This window comes from Hemibagrus wyckioides, linkage group LG10 (genome assembly GCF_019097595.1).
Source record: "Hemibagrus wyckioides isolate EC202008001 linkage group LG10, SWU_Hwy_1.0, whole genome shotgun sequence".
Lineage (NCBI taxonomy): Eukaryota > Metazoa > Chordata > Actinopteri > Siluriformes > Bagridae > Hemibagrus > Hemibagrus wyckioides.
This window is the reverse complement of record NC_080719.1, coordinates 3,231,617-3,252,303: the sequence shown is the minus strand read 5'-3', so window position 1 is coordinate 3,252,303 and position 20,687 is coordinate 3,231,617. Positions and strand designations below refer to the sequence as shown.

The 20,687-nt window shown below is 42.0% G+C and overlaps 1 protein-coding gene across 8 annotated transcripts in view; it reads right to left on the bottom strand.

Moving 5' to 3' along the window:
• LOC131360335 (polyamine-modulated factor 1-binding protein 1) overlaps nt 1–20,687 on the bottom strand; it is a 169,884-nt gene that overhangs the window by 83,302 nt on the left and 65,895 nt on the right. The window lies entirely within an intron of this gene.

Here is a 20,687-nt window from a genome sequence, read left to right as displayed (position 1 = left end):
CAGCCCCGAGAGTTAAAAGTCCATTAGCACGAGTGCAGAGGCCACCTGGTCCCTATGCCGTGCTCGCGGCCCTGCATTAACATCTTCGGAGAGTGGTTAGGTAACAGTGATTGCTTTTTTGCCCTGATCACAATGGCAGCCGTAGCCTCAGTCGCCTTGCCTCAGTCTCAAGGACATTCGAAAAGCACACAATCAGGAGGTGAGCCTGCAGCACGCCACTCCAGTCGAGGTGAGGAAAGCGTGTTAGAGACGAGGATTTTGGAAAAGAGACGGCAGACAAGAAGCGTCTAATAAAACGGCGAGTCTGTGATGCTTGCTAGCAACATGGATGCTAATGTGAAAATTTCAAAACAGATCAAGCTCAAGCAGATTGTGTGCTGTGTTTGCTGGCTTCGTTCTTTTTCGCTCAGGGTTTCTGAAAAGCGATGCGGAAATTCCCAGAACGCTGGATGTGATAATGAAAGGTGTGATGGAGGGGGAAAAAAAATGGGGGGGTGCAGCGAGGCGATTGCTCATTCTGAGCAGCTTCAAACAGCCTTGCCTCATCAGAAGGACACCTTTAATATTCGGGCTTTTCACGTCACTCCAGGATAAATCCCTAGCAACCACCATGGCAACACACACCGACTCCGACGTGAAGTGCATGGCAAGATCCACCCACCATTAGAAAATGGACAAAAGTAAAAGGGGGAGAGAGACAGAGAGGTATATACAAAGGAGGAAAAAAAAAAAAGTTAAAGTAATGCATTTGTGCGAAAGGAAGACAGAAAGAAGTTTCACGCATGTCAAGAGATCGCTAGCATGATGTCCGACGTTGACCTTTTCTCTAGATCCCGAACACCAAAAGTACTTCTAATTAGACGTCTCATTTTTTAAAATTATAGACCCCAGTCTGTATAAATCCATGTGGAGGAAAGCAACAAACTCTATTTGAGCCCTGGACATTTGTGCATTTCACCCCTTTGCATCTGCTTTCCTAGTCTTGGGGACTGTGGCTCAAAAAGCTGATGAGTTCAGTCAAACTTCATTAAGTTTATAGCTGAGGCCCAGTACTCCCTGGTGGCAGGGCTTGGAGGAATGAGCGCATCGCCTGGCAGACTGCACTATACTGCTCTATCTCACAGGTGGTGGAGGGGGGCTCCATCTCTGTCACTACTCCCCCTTCCCTCCGTCCATAGCTCTCGCTGTCTCTCTTCTCCCACTCTCTCTCTTTTTTTTCCCTCGTGAGGATCGGCGGGCCGAAGGGTCTCCGGTCTGTTCATCATTTTGCGATTGAGCCGCAATAAATCCAGGGGAAATACATTTATGAATGCATTCATGTGGCTGGGAAATCCATCTTGGGCCGATGTCACGTGCGGAAAAAAAAGAGGGGAGGGCTGAGGAAGGTTAAGTCCGGTGCTGTGGTCGGCCATTTTCTCCCTCCGTGGCCATTTTCAGAAGCTCTGTCGTAAGCTCATTAAGTCTTGGCATGCTAGGAGGCAACAGTTTACTGCTTTCAGCAATGGGAAAGATCATCACGAAACATGAGCAGTTACTTTTGGTTTCCCAAATGATTAGAGGAACCAAGAATCATAAACTAAATTGACGACAATGACTGCCCGATGTCTGGAACCCATCACTAGATGCTGGGTTTCTTCTGTGGTGACGCTCTGCCAGGTTTCTCTTCAGCATGTGAAATGCAGCTTAATTGGATTCAGGTCAGGTGACTGACTTGGCCATTGTGGAATATATATATATATACATATATATGAACTTGGGCTGCTTTCAGGTTGCTGTCCAGCTGCAGTGTGAAGTGCTGTCCAATGACTTTCAAAGCATTTGGGTGAACCTGAGAAGCTAATAAAGTCCTGTCCATTTTCAGAATTCATCCTGCTTCTGTCAGCACTCACATCAACAAATGCAAGGGAAACATGGCAGCTATCCATGCCCATGCCATATGATGCGGTTATGGGCTTCAGATTGAGAGCAGTTCCTTCCTTTCTTCATACTCTTCCAGGCTGATTATTCTCGTACAAGTTGATCTGTTGATCCAGAACTGTATGGATTTCTTGTGTTTTAGATGAATTTTCATCTAATCTGTTTTTCCTGTTTTTAGAAACTTTTTTAGAAAGTCTTATCTTGACTCTTGACTTTGACACACTCCTGGAGTGTGTTTTTAATCGGGCCAAGGCTTTTTTCTTCACCAAGCAAAGCCTTCCTCAGTCATTCACCACAGTTGTTTCCTGTGGATTTTCTGTGGGTTTTTGGTTGCTCACTAAAGCAAGTCTTTCTTTTAAAGAATGTACCAAATAGCTGATTTGGCTACACCTAATGTTTCTGTGCTCTCTGTGATGGGTTTGTGTTGATTTTTCAGCCTAACGATGGCTTGCTTCATGACCTCTCTGGAGTCCACTTTGAGACGTATTCCAAATGCAAATGTTTCACTTACAATCAGCTCTAGACCCTTCATCTGCTTACTTGTGAGTGAGAACGGCTAAGCAGCCAGTTGTCCAAATTACTTTTAGTCATTTAGACAAGATATAACAAGTCCTGTAATTCTTACACTGTTCACCGGATTTGGATGGACATGCCATCAGATTAAAGTTGAAAATCTGGATGCTCATTATTTCGAAAAGGAAAAGTTTGAGGAATAGTCATAATGCTTGGGTGAGTTCATAAATAGAAAAATCACCTCAACATTTACTACTCTTCTCCAATGCTTCCAAATTGTTCTCACCCTTGAAGGAAACAGCTTCTTAAACACCTTCTAAAGCCTAATTTAAGCATTTTAAGATCACATGTATGACTCTCTGGGTGCAGGAGGGGAAGATCTGTGGGCCGGGTGTCTGGCAGGTATTTACAACGAGTTTGAGGCAGGGCTACGCTGGGAATAGCTCTTAAAGGGCTCTGGCTCCGGCGGATCTGACAGACGAGGCTGCCGAGGCCACCATAAATGGATTTCTTATTTCAATCCCAATATAACTTTCAATGCTGGGTAATAAAAAATGTTGGGGGTGAGAGGACAGGACAATACACATGCGTCTTCTGTGGTATCTCAGGCTAGCATAGGGGCTTTTACAGAAATTACGACGACAAACACCAGGGCAAGAATCCACTGAAATGCATATATCAGAGCTTACATTACCAGGGATAAGGGGAGCTTCCACTCTAAAGGGTTCTCCGGTTTGACCACTAGAATGTTCCCCTGGAGCAGCAGAGCCAAAAAATGAAATGTATATAATCCAAAATTGTTTGTGGTCCTGGCACCGATGGAAATAGTCCGAGCGTGCAACACCTGAGCTGCAGAAAGCTAACTAGCTGCCTTAGTTATTCAAGCTGGGTTTGACATCTGGAGTCAAGGGATAATAACTCCAGTTTGGGGGAAAACTGGATCTGAGTAATTACAGAGGCATTTATGTGATACATAACCTGGGGTATGTAGGAGCATTTTGAAGAATGGAATTTTGAGACTCGAGTTTTTTTGGTTGTATTTAAAGCTGCAGACACCGGTTTTTTTTTTTTTTTTTACATCAGACGTTTCCATTGTCCAATTTGATCACCACTTACAACTGTCAATCGTCCCAGTATTTCTCACCGGTAGCATTACATTTACATTTTATGTCATTTGGCAGAGGCTCTTAACCAGAGCGACTTATATTTCTTTCATTTGTACACAGCTGAGCAATTAGGGGTTGAGGGCTTGCTCAGTGGTAATGGGATTTGAACTCACAACCTTCTGATCAGTAGTCCAATACCTTAGCCAACTGAGCCACCACTTCCCCCCATAATATATTTACATTCCTGGCATTTGGCAGACACCCTTATCCAGAGCAACTAACATTTTTATCTCATTTCATACAACTGAGGGTTAAGGGCCTTACTCAAGGGCCCAGCCAGCTTGTTGGAGCTGGGATGTGAACTCGCAGTAGTCCAATGCCTTGAAACCACTAAGCTACAATGTCCCGCATCTTTGCATGGGCAGTACTCTGAATTCTATTTCCACCTGCAATTCAACCAGCAAGGACCCGAGACGAGGGTTTGATTTAAAGGCATAATCTATTTGATCATTTCACTGCTGTGAGTCTGTTAGCCGAGCTGGAACATGGCCATCTCCAAGCCCAATCAGGAGACTCTGGCATTTCTAGAGGTGGCAGTAAATCAAATTAGCTGACACGATGTTAATTCTGAGCAGCGTTTCATTAAAACCCGGGGGAAAAAAAAGATCATCGACGCTGAGGACTCGTGTCCTTTGGCGTAATCTAATAAGGCCACATTTTGTTTGTTTTAATCATGTTTAAGCGGTCGGAAAAGGAGGGGAGACGTGTCTGAAGGCACAGATCTCTTCAGGTCAGGGATGTGGACTACTGTCCTTCAATCAGGAACCTGATGTGCATCATTATCTAAAGGCATTTATTTTATATTAAATGTCTAAATTCCACATTTTCAAGCGAACGGTGTTGCCAAAACCCCTTCCATCGATCGCTTGTGGTATGTTTACAGTGCAACCTGGGATGCCAGCCACAGCTTTGCAAGAGCATATATTTTTGCTTTGAGAGGCTCTTTTGAGCATAATTTCGCTTGTTCAGACATTTATGATGTGTATTTATGTATTATATGCGCATTCGTGGTGTGTAAATTATTTATACTGTGCTGTAAATGTGAAGGGAGCTGAAACAGAAAAGTCTGTGAGTGCATTAAATTTGTAGAAACTCATCACATTTTTTTTTCCGGGGGATTAAGGTACTCTAAAACAAAATCATTCACTGTTTATCAGCAGAATGACTGCTTGAACCGAGGCAATAAGTCCAATATCAGGAGTTCCATCTCCATGAGCATTTGTAAGTGTCTGGGGTTCTTGATTATCTCCCTGACTTTCTAGCACCTTCTGCCACAGCACGCTAAGACGTATTAACTGAAATGAGGTGGCCGTCCAGGTCGTCCTATGTTCCTTTTTGCACTCTCTTTTTGCATTCCCTCCGCCTGCCTGCCTGCTGCTAATCAGTGACCGAAAGCCCTGTGTGCCGCATACATTAGCATTCATCGCCGCTCCTCAGCCTCCTCCCGTTCCTCAGCGCCGACAAACAAAAGGTTACACCTCTCTCGTCTCGTCTTTTCTCTCCGCCGCTCTCTCTTTCCCAGGCTCTTTCTCTGGTACGTCTTCGTGCTTTCTTGCGTCGCGTTCGAGAATTTCCGCTCTCTTATCTGGCGCAAACAGGCGAGACAAATGCTTTAACGTGGGCAGCCGGCGTGGCAGAGAAGACCAGCAGATAAATCATAGATGAGCCAGCATGAGCGCTGTTAACATAATCCCTGCATTCTCACCTCGCCGGTGCTACGAGCGGCTAACTCCTGTGTTGTTCATCAAATATTGAAGCATGTATAATTAGACAAGACTGAGTGTGTGCTGCACATATGCCAGTTGGTATGTGGGGGGATGTATGATACACTGCATTACATGCTGATGTTTTCTTGTGTGTGTGTGAGGGGGTATTGAAGAATAAGTGTGTGAGCAATAAAGTGAGATCACGTGTGTAGTAAAGACCGTCAGTATAAAATGCTGATGTACAGCATATTGCTTTCACTCTTCCCTCCACTCGCCTCCTTTGTGATCACCAGGCAATTACTGGATAGAAGAAAAAAAAAAAGCGTAGCATGGCGTCGTTCTTGTCCTCTCTAACTTTAATTGCTTAATGCATCCTTTACTGTCGCCCCACTCCCACCCCGCTCTCTCTGGTATACAGTGGCTGCTTCTCGGTAATTAAACCCAAACCTGCGAGCGAAGAAACGGCATGAACCACTGCACACGGTCCACATCCAGACACAAACAGGCTGCTCTGATATCTACCAACAGCAGCTTGTTATCACAGATTAGAGATGACACGATAGCGCTTTTTTTTTTTTTAGAAAACACAAATATAATAAGCTCAAGTCTAACAAAAGAAAAACCTCATGTTTGTAGTTCCAGCTTTAAAAAATTCTTTTCAACATCCAGTTCAAATCTTTGAGCCATTTATTGATTTATTTTCTGATATCACTTTTTGAAGAATTCTAACACCTGTGTATCAGACTGGTTCTGTCATATTAAAATACAACAATCATCTCCACCCTGTGTGTATGTGATGTGATGTGATGTGTGTGTGTGTGTGTGTGTGTGTGTGTAGTTTGCACATGTGCTTCAGAGGGGTTCTCCGGTCCAAACACATGTTGTACTGTAGGCTGACTAGTATCTCTAAATTATAGCTAGTGTGTGAACAAGTGTGTGATTGTGTCCTGTGATAGTTTGGTACCCTGTCCAAAGCGTCCCTTGCCTTGTACCCTGTGTCTCCTGGGATAGACTCCAGGTTCCTTCAATGCTGTGTAGAAAAAGCAGTTCAGAAACTGGATGGATGGATGGAAAGAAAAGCCTGGAACAGTCAGACTGAATGTAAAAAAATTGCCTGGTGAGTTGCAAGACCAAAACCTACATTTATTTTATTTTGACAAGGTATCTTAGGTGAAGCTCAACTCAGCAAAATTTGTCAGTGATGGACGTTCTACTCGCTGCACCAGCAACAAGGCAAATATAAATGAGGTCTTGTCCTCGATTACGCTTACTTCCCTTATCTGTTTCCATTCACACTATGTTTTTCTACGAGACGTTTGAATACACCAGACTGTCTGCTCATCTCTACAAATCCAAGATGGCTGCACTCTGCAAGGTTGTTGTCCACATCTCGTATTTTAATTTCATGCTGGACTGCTCTGGATAGTATACAAGCAACACTGTGGCTGGTGAGAATAGAGGGTTTTATCTTCACGTCAAAATAACAAACAAAAATGGCTCCCTTGTGGAGTAAACAGAAAAGTGTTTGCCTTGCAGCCAGGAGACGAGACGTTCAAATCCTAGCGATGCCTCGGAGATCTGTGAAATGTCCAAGAGAGCAGAAGGACAGAATTACTGCGTTAGAGTGTCCTCCGTCATTCGCGGCGACGTTAGCCGATGGTGGACATCTGTGAGGTCGTGTATGTGGAAGAAGGCAGAGTGAAAAAAGAACATTGTCCTGGAGGAAGGATGTGCTAGCGTTCATCTTCTCTGGCTTGGGGTGTGAACTGGTATATGACCAACTTGATGGAAAGTAAGAGGAGGAAATGACAAAGGTCATGGGGTCAGTGCACGTGACCTTATCATTTTTCTAGTGTGGGCTAGACCGTAATCACGCATTGCTCATATGCACAACACGCTGACAAACACACAAAGGAGAAGAAACACACACCATTCGATTTTCACACAGAGACAAGCTTAGGCACGCCGTTCTCGCCTTGACAGCCGCTCAAAGAGAAACCGTTATGAAGCAGGAGCCGGGGCGTCCGCTCCGGAACGGCCGAGCGCAGTAAAAATTCCTCTTCTTTAATTAACTTTTATGGCTGACAAAGAGGACACGCTGACACCTGTCCTACGCTGGGCTGCAGTTTATTACACTCCCACCACTCATCATGTACGCCCAGGAGTGTGTATAATCCCGGTGTGTGTGCGGGGAAGAGAAGAAAAGAAAAGAGAGAGAGAAAAAAGCTACAAGCTCCCTCCTCTCACTTTGATAGTTTCATGCTCACTTTCAGAAAACAACTTTTCTTGTGTTTGTCCAGCATCACATTACATCAATCTCATGAGTCAAACATTCATTATATCACCACCTCCTCCACACGCCTCGAACCAGACGGACCTCGCCGGCTACGTGGGGATGGGCTCGTCTAAAAATACTTCACAAAAAAGCCCCGGGTCATTTCCAGCTGAAAGATTCTCGCCGTTCGGCACGGACTGTAATTAGCGCTGCTCAGTTAGTGCCCGGCTATCTCCTGCTTCAGCAACAAAAGGAAGCTTGATTTGATCAAGATGTGAAACGCGAGCCTGCTGGCTGTGGCGGATATTAGTCTACCGATGGTGCCGTTCTGGGGATTTATGTGAGAGGGTCATCTAGAGAAGGCGTTTTTTTTTTCCCCTCCCTCTTTCTGTCTAGTTTCATCCATTATACCTCGGAGTCTATAGATAAACAGAGAAAATAAAAATCGGTGACCTTGTGACTCGAAGGAACGGAAACGCACCGACGTCTCATAAAGACGGACAGTTGATTAGCGGTCGAGAGACTGAAACTCGGTGGAGTGTTTTCTCTCAAAGCAGCGCATCTTTTGATTTTCCTCTCTGAAGTGCTGTATATTTAGCCATTTTCTCCGGATAAAAGAAGCCAATTCGATAACAGTCGCGTGTCATGTATTTCTGCGTCTAAAGCTCCATTCACGTGGGAATTTAACGTCAAATAGCTAAGATTCTGCCAGAGACAAAATCTCAAAGTTGAAAGCATCTGCTTGAGTGCAAAGACCAAAGTTAAACAATATTGTAATGCCATTCATGTACATAACTGTGGAATACAGCTTTTACCTGTCGTTTTCTTACTTAGCCCAAACCACAACGCTCGTACGCACTTATCCTTGCAAAATTGACCATAACAGCTCAGAGTCAACAAAAGCCGTGACTCTTTTAATAATGTGAGCGTTTTTGATAAAAATCCATAAATGTCCTTCAAAACACTTTAAAGGTACAAGCACTTTTACTGAGGTCACTATACTACAAACCAGGCACATGCTTTATTCACACTTTACCTGGCTGCGTTGCAGCTCTTTAAGATCCCAACAATAAAAAAACGAGAACTTACAGGACTCTGAATTCTGATATTGTTCGGGTAAGAATTCAATTTTTTTCCAAGGCCTCAGATATCGACATTAATTCAGCATTGGATTGTATTCAGAGAGAAATATTAGTGCATTAGTATATAATACATATGCAAACTAAAGAAGGTCAGACAAAAAAAGAGAAGCTTTTGTGGTAGGGTTGACTTTGAAATTCCTGGCCTTTAAAGCTGCCCTGACTCGCAGAGGACAGTTTGGAGGGGTTTTTAACATGGAGCATGTTTGAAGTTGTTAAGCCGAGATGAGTCGGTGCGAGTTTGTCACGGCACGGCGACGCGCGAGCGAGCGGGGACTAGCTATTGACTTCCTTTATTGATTTTGGCGAAGGAGTGTAATATTTAAAAATCACAACCACTTTTTAATCCAATGTGTTGATTGCATTTTGTTGAAACGAAATCGCTGCTCAGCAGCTGCAGAGGCTTAGGAAATACCGACAGACCTAAAACTCACTTCACTTCACACACCGCCGGTGAAAACCTCCGAAAGGAAAGAAAAAAAAAAGTGGATCACTCGTAGGAGTGATTATCTGGCCCCTGGAACGGCAAATAAATCCAATTTATCCTGAGAGATGATTTATGCCAGGCTGTGGCCTCATTATTCTACTGCAACACACCCGCCCTCCCTTCAGCACCCTTTTCCAGAACCTTCCATCAGGCCTCTGGAGTTTCACCCTAACTTTGGGAAATGCTAGCCACGCTCTCGGAGGGGTTTTATAGGATCCTGATGTGGTGTGATGAAGAATGGAAAAAGTGCTTAACTACGTTATTAGCACAGAGGGCGCGATTAAAAGTGTCCTCGGTGATGAGGCTTTAAAGCGACACGGCTCTTGGCCTGGCCTGATTGATGGCCTGGGATGAGTGATTAGACGTGGAGGGGGGTACTGCAGTAATCCTCTCCTCCTTTTCTTTCTTTTTTTTCCTGCAGGAGCTCTGTGTCTCTTCTCCTTTTTCCTCTCCTCCTGCCTGCTGTAAACTATTTTACTGCAGCATAGCAAGCTTTACAGCCACGGAAGCAGGAGTAGGGGGAAAAAAAATAAGAGAGAGAGAAAGATGACGCGTGTACTTGTCTTTAATTCTGAATGCAGAGGTTCATTACCGCAGCCTGTCTTTCTCTCTCATGCACAGAAATGCTACGGTTTCTTTGGAAATGAATTCTGTTGTCACCCGGCGTCAACTCACAAGAGGATTGGAGGAGCGGCCGCTTGCGCGTGACTATCCGTCTCACGCCTTCCTCCGCCGCCACTCTGTCCATTTTGCTGCAGGGAGATACGGCACCGTGTCGAGCTGATGAATAATAAAACAGGACTGGTTTGCTTGGAAAGAAAGAAAAAAAAAATGAAGGAAAGGAAGAAAAAAAAAACAGGATCCTAACAAACACACACTCCTTAGCACAAAGTGTATTAGAGGAAACAACAGACTACAATAATGCCATAAATAGAAAGACAAATCTGAAGCCGGACCGGACAAAAAAGACGATTTCAAAAAAACCCAACACAGGATGTGATGTATGGATGTGGAGGTGTGTTTGTGTGTGTGTGTGTGTGTGGAACCATGACAGAACAGAAGGATGTAAAAGGAAGCTGGGTAAAGCCCCAGGGTTTATAGTGTGTTATGTACAGACCTGTGATTCATGAAAGTCCAGCGAGTAAGCTTAATGATAATCTGTTCCTCAACTGATGGAGGTAAAGCAGCGGAAGGGAATCTAGTTCTATCGCAATTATTTCCCAAACTAAACATGCTGAAATTAGAGAGGGTATGGAACAGTCTAGTTATTCATCCACTATCTATAATCTGCTCATCTGCTTCCCATCTTATGAAAAGGTCTCTGGTCACTAGTAATAACTAATAAACGCAAAAACAATGGAGAATTCCTCGGTGTGAAGGTTATTACACACTACTACCCAAGATCTGGTAGAAATGCTATCTTAGATTGCTAGGATAGACGATATGACCTAAATATTTTGAACCCTTGACCTTCAAACCTATATGTGGCTTTTCAAATTTTTGCCACAAAGTTGGAAGCACACAATCGTGTAGAATGTGACTGTATGCTTTCACTGGAACTAGAAACCAAAGTACAGAGCGCCGTGAAGACATGGTGTGGAGGTGAAGGTCGGACTGGAAGTCCTTGAGTGTCCTGCACTGAGCCCTGACTCTGACTCAACCCCAGTGAACACCTTTAGGATGAACAAGAACTGGAAGACTTAACATCCCAACATCAGAGTCTGATCTTACTAATGTGTATCTTGTGGGTTGAATTTAGTCTTGGGACTAAATCTGGAAAGGAATGTTCACCAAGCATGGTCAGGGGTGCACCAACTTTTGACCATCTTGCAAGAAGGAGAAACACAGGGACTTACTTAGCAATGAAAACAACAACAGGATAAGAATCTGTAATTTCTAGGTGCTCGAGAGGTCTTTGATGCGGTCCTCTGACTTTCTGTAGATCCAGGACACAGGAACCGTTAACCTGAATCTGTCTACAATCATTCATTGTGAATCAGTGCAGAAAACAAAGCCTCGGCTACGCACACCCTCAACGGCGGAGCTGCTTTTACGCTAGCACTTCTCTCGTCCGTGAACAAGTCCCTCTGGTGTGTGGTATTAGGACATGCCGCATCAGGGGGGCGGCACTCGCCATGGGCCGATCAAGCAGGTTTTAGGAGAAAGAAATGAAAGTTCTCACAGATTAGAAAAGAGCCAGAGGCAGAAGGAATGATCAGAACGAGGGGATAAGAGAAAGAAATGAGGTCATTATGTACAAACTCGTATGTATTCCATCTGAGATCCAGTCAGGTGTCAAACTGGGAGGAGAATGAAGGAGAGGAGCGGAGATCTGCTGCTCAGAGCTCATCGAAATACAATCACGTCTTCAACCAGACCACAAACAAACCACACACCAACTCGCTGCCACCTCAAATAGGTTCTCAATTTTACCCAAAACAGCAGATGTTTCAATGCAGTGAAGAAGGAACCAGAGAGGAACAAGCAGATATGAGACTCCAAAGGTCTTCCATCCGTTGACAGGATGCATAGATTCATTGACTTTCGTGGACAAACAGGGGTTCGACTCGATAGTCAGCAATTCCAGTACTTAACCCCGCTCATATCTACTCAGTTGACAGGAAGCATGTAATTGGCTCTAGCTCTTTCACTGAAAGCCATTTTAAGACAGGACAGGTACTTATCGTGATCTGGTTCGTTCCGCTTTGCTAGGCGATCGCGTCCGGCTATCTAAAGGTGCCAGAAGATGAGATTAGCGTCAGTTGAAGTGTCTGGATGATAATCTTACTTCCTACTGACTGGCAGTGACGTTAGCGTTCATGTTGCAGGTTCGCTCCGCCCTCTGTCACATCTATCCGAGCGAAGCGTCTTTATTTTCTCATTTTCCTTCCTCGGGTACGAAATCTACAGCTGGCAGGTTATTTTTAAAGAAAGCTTTTGAAGAAGAAAGGAAACGTCTGCCAACGTTCTGACAGAGAGGAGGCAATGCTGAGGAGGTCTCAAACCAACATCTGCCTGATCCATAAATCCTTTTTTCTTCGTCATACACGCCCGCTACAAATAAATACACATCTCAAATGGTGGGTAAACAGTGCGCAAGTGAGACTTGTCAGTTTGTGCAAAAGAAAAAAAATCATCTGCATTGGTGCGGTACAGAGTGACAGTCAGGGAGAAGGTAAATACATGTGGAAGTAAAAAGGGAAAAAAGCAACAAAAGAAATCTTTTCTGGAAAATAAACTTCACTAGAACACTTCAGGTTGGAAGTGTGATTTTTACGGCTGCTGTCATCATGGCATTGCGTGAAGCCGAGCCGCTGTTAAGTGCTGTCCGACTCTCCGAAACGGTTTTTGTGGATTGAATTGTGTGTGGGTTTTTTTTTTTGTGCAACACAAAACATCTCCTTTCCATAGTTCTGAGATATAACTCTGGACAAGATGGCAGCCCAGGGGTTTAGTCATGCAAGAGAACATCAGAAATTACAGAGCAGGGCTGACTTTACACTCCCGCGCTCCCGCTCTATTACGGTCGCTCGGCTTCGGCATGGCGCACGAATATATCGTGTTCGCAAGCCGAGGGATCTGAAGTGTTCACTTTCAGCTAAAATGACACATGGAGGAGATCCTCACACGGCTATCAGAGTCATAAAAGTGCCTTCAAACTGCCATCAAACTCTAATAGCTCCTGTGGCTTTCTAACTGCAAATCACTGACTGTAGAGACGTGAGTACACAAATACACACTCCGCGTTCAATTTGTCGGCACACGTTGTGCATAGTGCCATATTCTGAGACAATGTTCACCCTGCCATTTATTTATTTATTTTTACATCGAGAGCCGAGGTGAGCTCTTTACGACTCAAATACCCACTCTGCAACAAAACAAGGAGAAGAGGATAAAAGTGAGGCAATTGCTTCAGATTGAGGAGGCTTGTTCCAAAGGAAGCTAAAACAACAAACAAGAAGCCAAAAAAAACGCTTTCTTAAATTTCTGGCCACACAAAACCAAATAAAAGGGTAGACAGTGATACAATGTCAAACATTACGACAAACACTTCAGGAGTAAGATGAGTGTATGTGCGGATTGAATGGTAAAAGCACCAACGTGGTCAAACAAAAGGATTATAGTGCATCTAGACGAAGAGAAAAAGTAACTACTACTTAAGGTGACACCGCTGGAGGTTTGGTCCAAAATTTCTGGTTTGCAGTGTGGTTTGTAGCGCCGAAGCGTTCATAATAATAGCACAAGAATGTAATAAATCAAAGTGAAACTGACTCAATACAACCAAATATTTTGTTCGTTTCTGGTCCTAATTCCAGAAAAGCCTCAGATGAAAAGTCCTAGTAGTAATAACATTATGGGTTTAACAAGCTATTGCTAGAACTAAATACAGTACATATAAATGACCTTTCGGCTGCTCCCTGTGTGAGAGGGGTCGCCACAGCGGACTGACCGGTCCGCACAACAACTTGGCACCGGTTTTAAACCGGGTGACCTTCCTGAAGCAACCCTCCCATTTGATCTGGGCTTGGGACCGGCACTGTATCCAGTGGCTGGGGTTTGGGCATGGGCTGGGAATTGAACCCTTCCATTGTTTTTAATTCAATTCTATTTGTGTAGCACTAATTTTAGACACGGTTATACAAGAGCTTTACAGAAATCTATCAATTCAGCATATAAGTCAAATATTTATTCCTAATGAGCAAGCCAGAGGTGACTGTGGTGAAGGAAACACTCCCTGAGATGACAGAAAACAGAACCTCATTCTCATCTGGGTGACACAGAAGAGAGAGATTACAGTGAGACCTCAGCATAGGAATTTAATCGGTTCTGGAGGCGAGTTCTTAAGGTGAAAATGTGTATTGTGAAACGAATTTTCCCATAAGAAATAATGTAAATGCAGATAATCCAGCCACCCAAAAATATTCCCAATATTCCCAATACAAAGCATATGTAAACTGTATGGCTGCTTACAAAGAACTGACCCAAGCCAAGCATTCCATGTCAAGGCTCCTCACAGGAAGTCATGCCACCAAGCTTGGGCTAGATAAATAAAGAATAAAGATAAATAAAGATAAAGAAAATAGAACAGACCGCCCACGCCACCAATCTGTCAACAAAAAAAACGCTCGAAAATCACCTAGCTTTTGAAGGCATGGCGAAGGCAACGCTGATATTGTGGGTTGATGAGTCTTTCCAAACAGCTTTCTCTGATTGGAAAAATATTCGTAAACTCTCTTTGCTTGGCTTTCCACTGACGCTAACAGGTTTTGAACGGCTCCCGGATGTATGTGCAACTTAGCCAGCATTTGGTTCGGTGTGTTCATATGCTGAAAATGCTCCGTATGCCGATGGAAATTTCAATTCTTAATGAGAAAATTCAAGGGAGGGCATTTGTATATAAATCATTTCTCTTCTATAACTGTGTGGTGAAAACAGTGCACTTGTCTAAGCAGAAAATTGATTCTAGTTTTAACAGGAAGTCTTGTTGAAGGTATGCAAAACTGTTCATATCACTTGCAGTTGTGGTTTCTAAGTGGTCCATCCACAGCATTCCCATGTATCTCTAGGCTGAAGATGTGGAGTCATCCTCAGCAGCAGTGAGCAACCTCTGAGTGATGAGAACTTCTCCAACCAGAAACAGGACATCAGGATGGATCAGGCGGCTATGAAGTTTTTTCAAAAAGCTTTGTTTTCTATTTGGTTTGGATCTTTTTTGAATCTGTACAAAATGCACCACAGGAAGTGAAAGATAGGGATGGATAGAGAGAGAGAGAGAGAGAGAGAGAGAGAGAGCGCAAAGTGTCCCAAGAATGCAAATTGGACTAGATGATTTTCACAGACTGAGCGAGGTGCCTGGGTGTGTCCGAGTGAATTCACACAAACAGAAATGTGAGATGGTGCTGACTGTACTGCATATGAAATAGAATGCTTATGTTAAGCTTGTGTGTGTGTGTGTCTTACTGAGGGCACAGCAGGAATAAGGGCCTATTAGTGGAGCTTTCACACACACATATATATATGCTTGTGTAGAGAAGGACACAAGCAAATCGCTGCCAGTTCACTTCTGCGGCGCTTTGATTGCGATTCCTCTTCGGCGTGAGCTCTACCTGACTAGTGCCGCGTTTAAAGCTGTAGAATCATACAAGCTAACGGAAATCAAAAGTTGTTTTTGTTCAAAATAATATACTCAATGCTTCATGGGAAGAAAACCAGACCTCGAAGTAACAACCTGTAAGGTCCACAGCAATCAGCGAATTTTCTCACAATGTACGTTAATTGAATGTTTCTAGACAAAACTGGGACCTGGAGTGGACACTGAAATTTTCACACCTATTAGCCTGTTTCTCATGTCCGAATCAGCGAAAGTTTCGTCGTCGACACGATCCACGAAGGAGGAGAGCTAAAAGGAAAGCTGAAAAAGTGTTCCTAAAACTCATTCCACTGCTCAAAAAAACAGACACGGAACGAAAAAGAACTAAAATCTAAACCGAGTGAAGACCTAGAGCTGGTGCTGAATAAATGATTCGATAAATATATCAAAAAATAACTTGTGTGTAGCTGCCAGTTTGTTGTTCTACATTTCTAGAACATATTCGCTCTACAACACTGTCTCGATTTAGCAAATAAATAAATAAATAAATAAATAAATAAAACTAAAATAATGGCACCCGACACACACACACACACCTAAAACATATTTGACTCCCTGAACCGAGTCGATTCGGAGTTGAATCTTTTTCTCACTCTATTAGAAGGGGACTCAGGGCAGATCTCTCGGATTCTCTGGGACCCGAGTATGATTGATGTGTTCTCACCTGCCTAAAGAACCTCACTGAGATGAAGAACACACCAGGGTTTCACCTGCACATCGAGATCCATAACTGATTCATCATCACTGTGAGAAGGAACTTGTGTGTGTGATACAATAAACAAATCTGGAAAAAGTTTCATTTTAGTAAATAAGACTAGAAATGATGATGATGGTGATGGTATGAGAAGTAATCTGTAGGCAAAGGTTTGGGCGTGTTTAGATGATAGTGCTGAATGAAGGGGAGGGAAACAAAAAAAAGGGGGGGGGGAGAGACAGAGAGAGAGAAAGAAGGGAACGAAATGGCGGGGGAGATGTAAGTGCACGATTTCCTCGGTGGCGCTGTCACACGTCAAAGCTGCACTGAATCAAAGCAAGCCCTTTTTTGATGAATATAAAGCAGAGAGTCCTGCTGAGAAGCACTCTCGCTCTAATCACGCACCCGCGGCCAGAAAGATGCCCCCCCTCCTTCTTTTCCCAAATGAAAATGAAAGCAGAAGGGGGAACAGGGGTATGGGGAGGGAGAGGGAGGGAAAGAGAGAGAGAGAGAGAGAGAGAGAGAGAGAAAGGGGATGCAGAGCACACACCAAAACAACAAAGGCTTACTTTAGAACAGCAATAAACATCCAGCCCCTCCTGAGATTTCAGAGCGGAGGAGTGGAGGGGGGGCACAGCCGACGCACCATGAACAGATTTTTAGCCCTAAACAGACAACGTGCACCCTCCAGCTCATTCGCTCCACAACAAAACACAGACAGCGTCTCTTTAAATAACACACACACACACACACACACACACACAGTACAAGCAGTGAAACAAAGAAGGGTTGGAGTATTGTGTGAAATTGTTCTAGCAGCACTCCATGGACGGAGCTGAGCTCTGGATAAACAGAAATTACAATTATCCGACAAAAAAAACACAGCAGATTATTTTGAGAACTGATTTAGATTCTTTAAAATGGGAAAAAATACTACTGAGATGAGCTTTAAAACTAATTTAAAGCCTGGATATCTGAACCTTGGTCAATTTTGCATTCAATCAATCAATAAACAAATAAACAATAGTGATTATTATCATCATCATCATCATCATCATCATCATCTGACACTGGTTCAAGTCCAGTTTAAAAATTAACATATAAAAAAATTGTTAAATAAGCAGCTTAAAAGCATTTTCTTTTTTTCTCCACAAGATCTATTCCACATCCCTCATGCTTTCAGTTCAGCATTTCATTGACCTCGACTCTTACAAAAGCTGGGTCAAAGGCACAACAGCCCTTAACTGGAGAATGTGTGTGTGTGTGTGCGTATTCTTCGAGTGTGTCCAGGTGTTTCCGGGCCCCTCTTCATCATCTCTGTGTGTTGGTGTACGCTACATGTGCCACGCTGCATGCTCAGTCTGAACACTTCACCTGGATCTTCAGCCCGAGAGGTCATGACCTCCTGACCCGCGACTACACAACTCTGACTACACAACCGGACGAGCCGAGGTGGAAAACTAATCTGCTACGCCGCGCTGTCGTGTGTCCGTCCACCGGAAATCACCTGAAAAACTTTCTGACGATGACCTTTTTAGAACTATTTATCTAAACGTCGGAGCGGTTTTATACGATTGTGCGATTTGTTTTCGGGTCAAAATGAACCGTTTAGATGAAACTAACTATTTAACACTAACATTTATTTTTTAATCAAGCAACATTGAAATTGTACGTGTTTAGCTCATGAACGTATTTAGCCCAGGTTTTTGGTGCATCTGCTGCAACCTCTCTTTATATTTCTATTATGTTATATTATTATATTATTTATATTACATTATTTTATTTTATTATTTTATTTTACGTTTTTAGGTTCTGAAAAAATGGTGAAATAAAAAGAAATAAGATCAGAGGAAAGAAAAATTTCTGTACCAAATGGAAATAAATGGAGTTGGATTTTTTTGGAGAAGGTAGAATAGAAATATTAATATATATAAAATTTAAAGAAATTATATGTTAGTTTATATTATATTCAGACTTTATTTTTTTATGTGAAAGTCATGTTTTTTTTATTTGGGGGTGGAATAGAAATATTTTGTTACTATAATTATTATTATTATTAAATTTACTTTATATTATATTTATAATTAATTATATTTGTGTGAAAAAGTCATGATTTTCATGTTTTTAATTTTTTTCATTATTATGATTCTTTTTCTAAAGCATTTAGTTACAAATCATTTTAAAGCAGTTTGTTAAGGGAAAAAAATCAGAGGAAATAAAAATTCTGTATTTTTTATTTTATTTTTTTTACTTGTGGGTGGAATAGAAATATTGTATTTTTATTATAATTATTATTATTTATTATTATTAGTAGTAGTATTTTGTTATTATTTTGTTAAAATTATGTTTATATTATATTTATAATTAATTATATTTTTGTGTGAGTCATGAGTTTTTAAGTTTGTCCATTATGATGATTATTTTTCTAAATCGTTTAGTTACAAATCATTTCAAAGCGGTTTGTTAAGGGAAAAAAATTCTGTACCAAATGGAAATAAATGGTGTTGGATTTTTTTTTATTATTTTTTAATTATTTGGGAGTGGAATAGAAATATTTTGTTATTATTATTATTATTATTATTATTATTATTATTATTATTTTGTTAAAATGACTTTATATTATATTTATGATTAAGTATATTTTTGTATAAAAGAGTCATGTTTTTCACTTTTCTTCCCATTATTATGATTATTTTTTAAAGCATTTAGTTAAGTCAGTTCAAAGCAAAGTTCAAAGTTTTTTAAAGAAAAAATGTTTTTGTTAGATGTATCTCTAGAATTATCAACCCACACCAAATCGGAGAAGGTATCCACACACACAATAAAATAATTTTTCATTATATAAAATAATATTTCATCGTTTTAAATATTCTCAGCTCATGAAGAGAAACACACCCAGGGGTTAAACCCTCTACTGTTCTTTTTCACAGATCTGTCTGCAATCTTGCCTCATCTAGACACAATTAGACCCTGATTAAAATTGCACGATATTACGATTTATTAGACTTAACCGATCCGCTTCATCAGCACACGGAGCCCACTGCCAGATGTGAGAACATGCCAAGAGTCTCAGATCAGAAGCGGTCTGGACTGAACATGTGGCACATCTGCTGTTAGAGCAGGTTTCACAGCCACTCGGTCGTCCGGCTTCATGCCATCCGGCAGCCAATCGGAGATGGTCGTCCAGATCGAGGTTAGAGCTCTCAGACTCTCATCGGCATCCTATCGTCTTTCCCTTCGTAAAGCTGAGTAACTTCATGTGCGCTTCATATTTCCTCTTAAGCTCTTAACCTGCCATCTGAGTGCTCTGATAGTTTTACTTTTATTATCTATTGTTTTATCTGTTAATATTATCTATTATATCTATGATTATCAATAATTATAATTATAATCATCATCATCATCATCATCTTAATAGTAGAGGTAGATATATAGTTGATTATCTGAGCCTAATTGTTAAAGCCATTTTATAATTTTTTATTTAGTAATCTGCGAGGTTTAAACCGTAGTAAAAACCTACACTGTGAATTATAGTGTGGAATTTTACGAGAGACTATAAAAAAAAAATCAGGAGATCCAATCATAACATTAACATAAAAGTATACAAACACTTTACGGCCAAAAGTTTCTGGACACCTGCCCATCACAATTAAAATATGTTTATTAGATGTTCCATTCCAGATTTATTCCTCCTTTGCTGCTCCACTTCTCTGGGAAGCTTTCCACTAGATGTTGGATTGTGGCTGTGTGGATTTGTGATCATTAGTGAGATCAGACTCTGATGTTGGGATCTCGACGAGGCTCCTGTTCCAGTTGAGTGTTGAGTGTTTAAAGGTGTTGAGTCAGAGTCACGGATCAGCGCAGGACACTTGAGTCCTTTCAGTTTGACCTTCACCTCCACACCATGTCCTGATGGAGCTAGCTGTGTGCTTTGTGCACAGGGGCATTGTCCTGCTGGAGAAGTGAGTACAAAGACTGGACAGCTAATTAGATTTGATTATCTTTAGCTCTCTGATTCTCGTTCTTGGCTGACAGGAGTGGAGTGGAACCTGATGTGGTCTTCTGATGCTTTTCAGCTCACCATGGCTACAAAGAGTGCTTCCTTGACTTACTGTAAACTTCCTGTCAGCTCAGATCAGTCTGATCATTCTCTTCTGATCCCTCTCATCATGGTGTTCACACCATTGTATGTTGTGTATGGAAAACCCCATGAGATCAGCAGTTTTCTGAAATACTGCACCAACAACCATCCCACGGTCACAACCACAGCAATTATCTCTTCCTGTATCTGATATACTTTATACACTCTGTGTGCTGCTGCCACATGATTGGCTGATTAGATAACTGTATATATAAATAGGTGTACAGGTGTTTCTATTAAAGCGGACGGTCAGCGTATATCTATATCCATATCAGTCATATCTCTTTCTATAGGCAGACAGAAGGTGCTTAACAAAGTTCCTCCTGAAGTATCTTCTTCCTTTGTAAAGTGATTACGATCGAAATTCTAATCAAATCTTAAGCATGTTACTTTAAGTGAGCTGCCACAGGAAATGATCGGATGTCTTCTTTCACTTTAGCACTCAACTGTACTTAATGTAGAACAGGAATTCTCTACCTGCGTCTCCATAACATTACA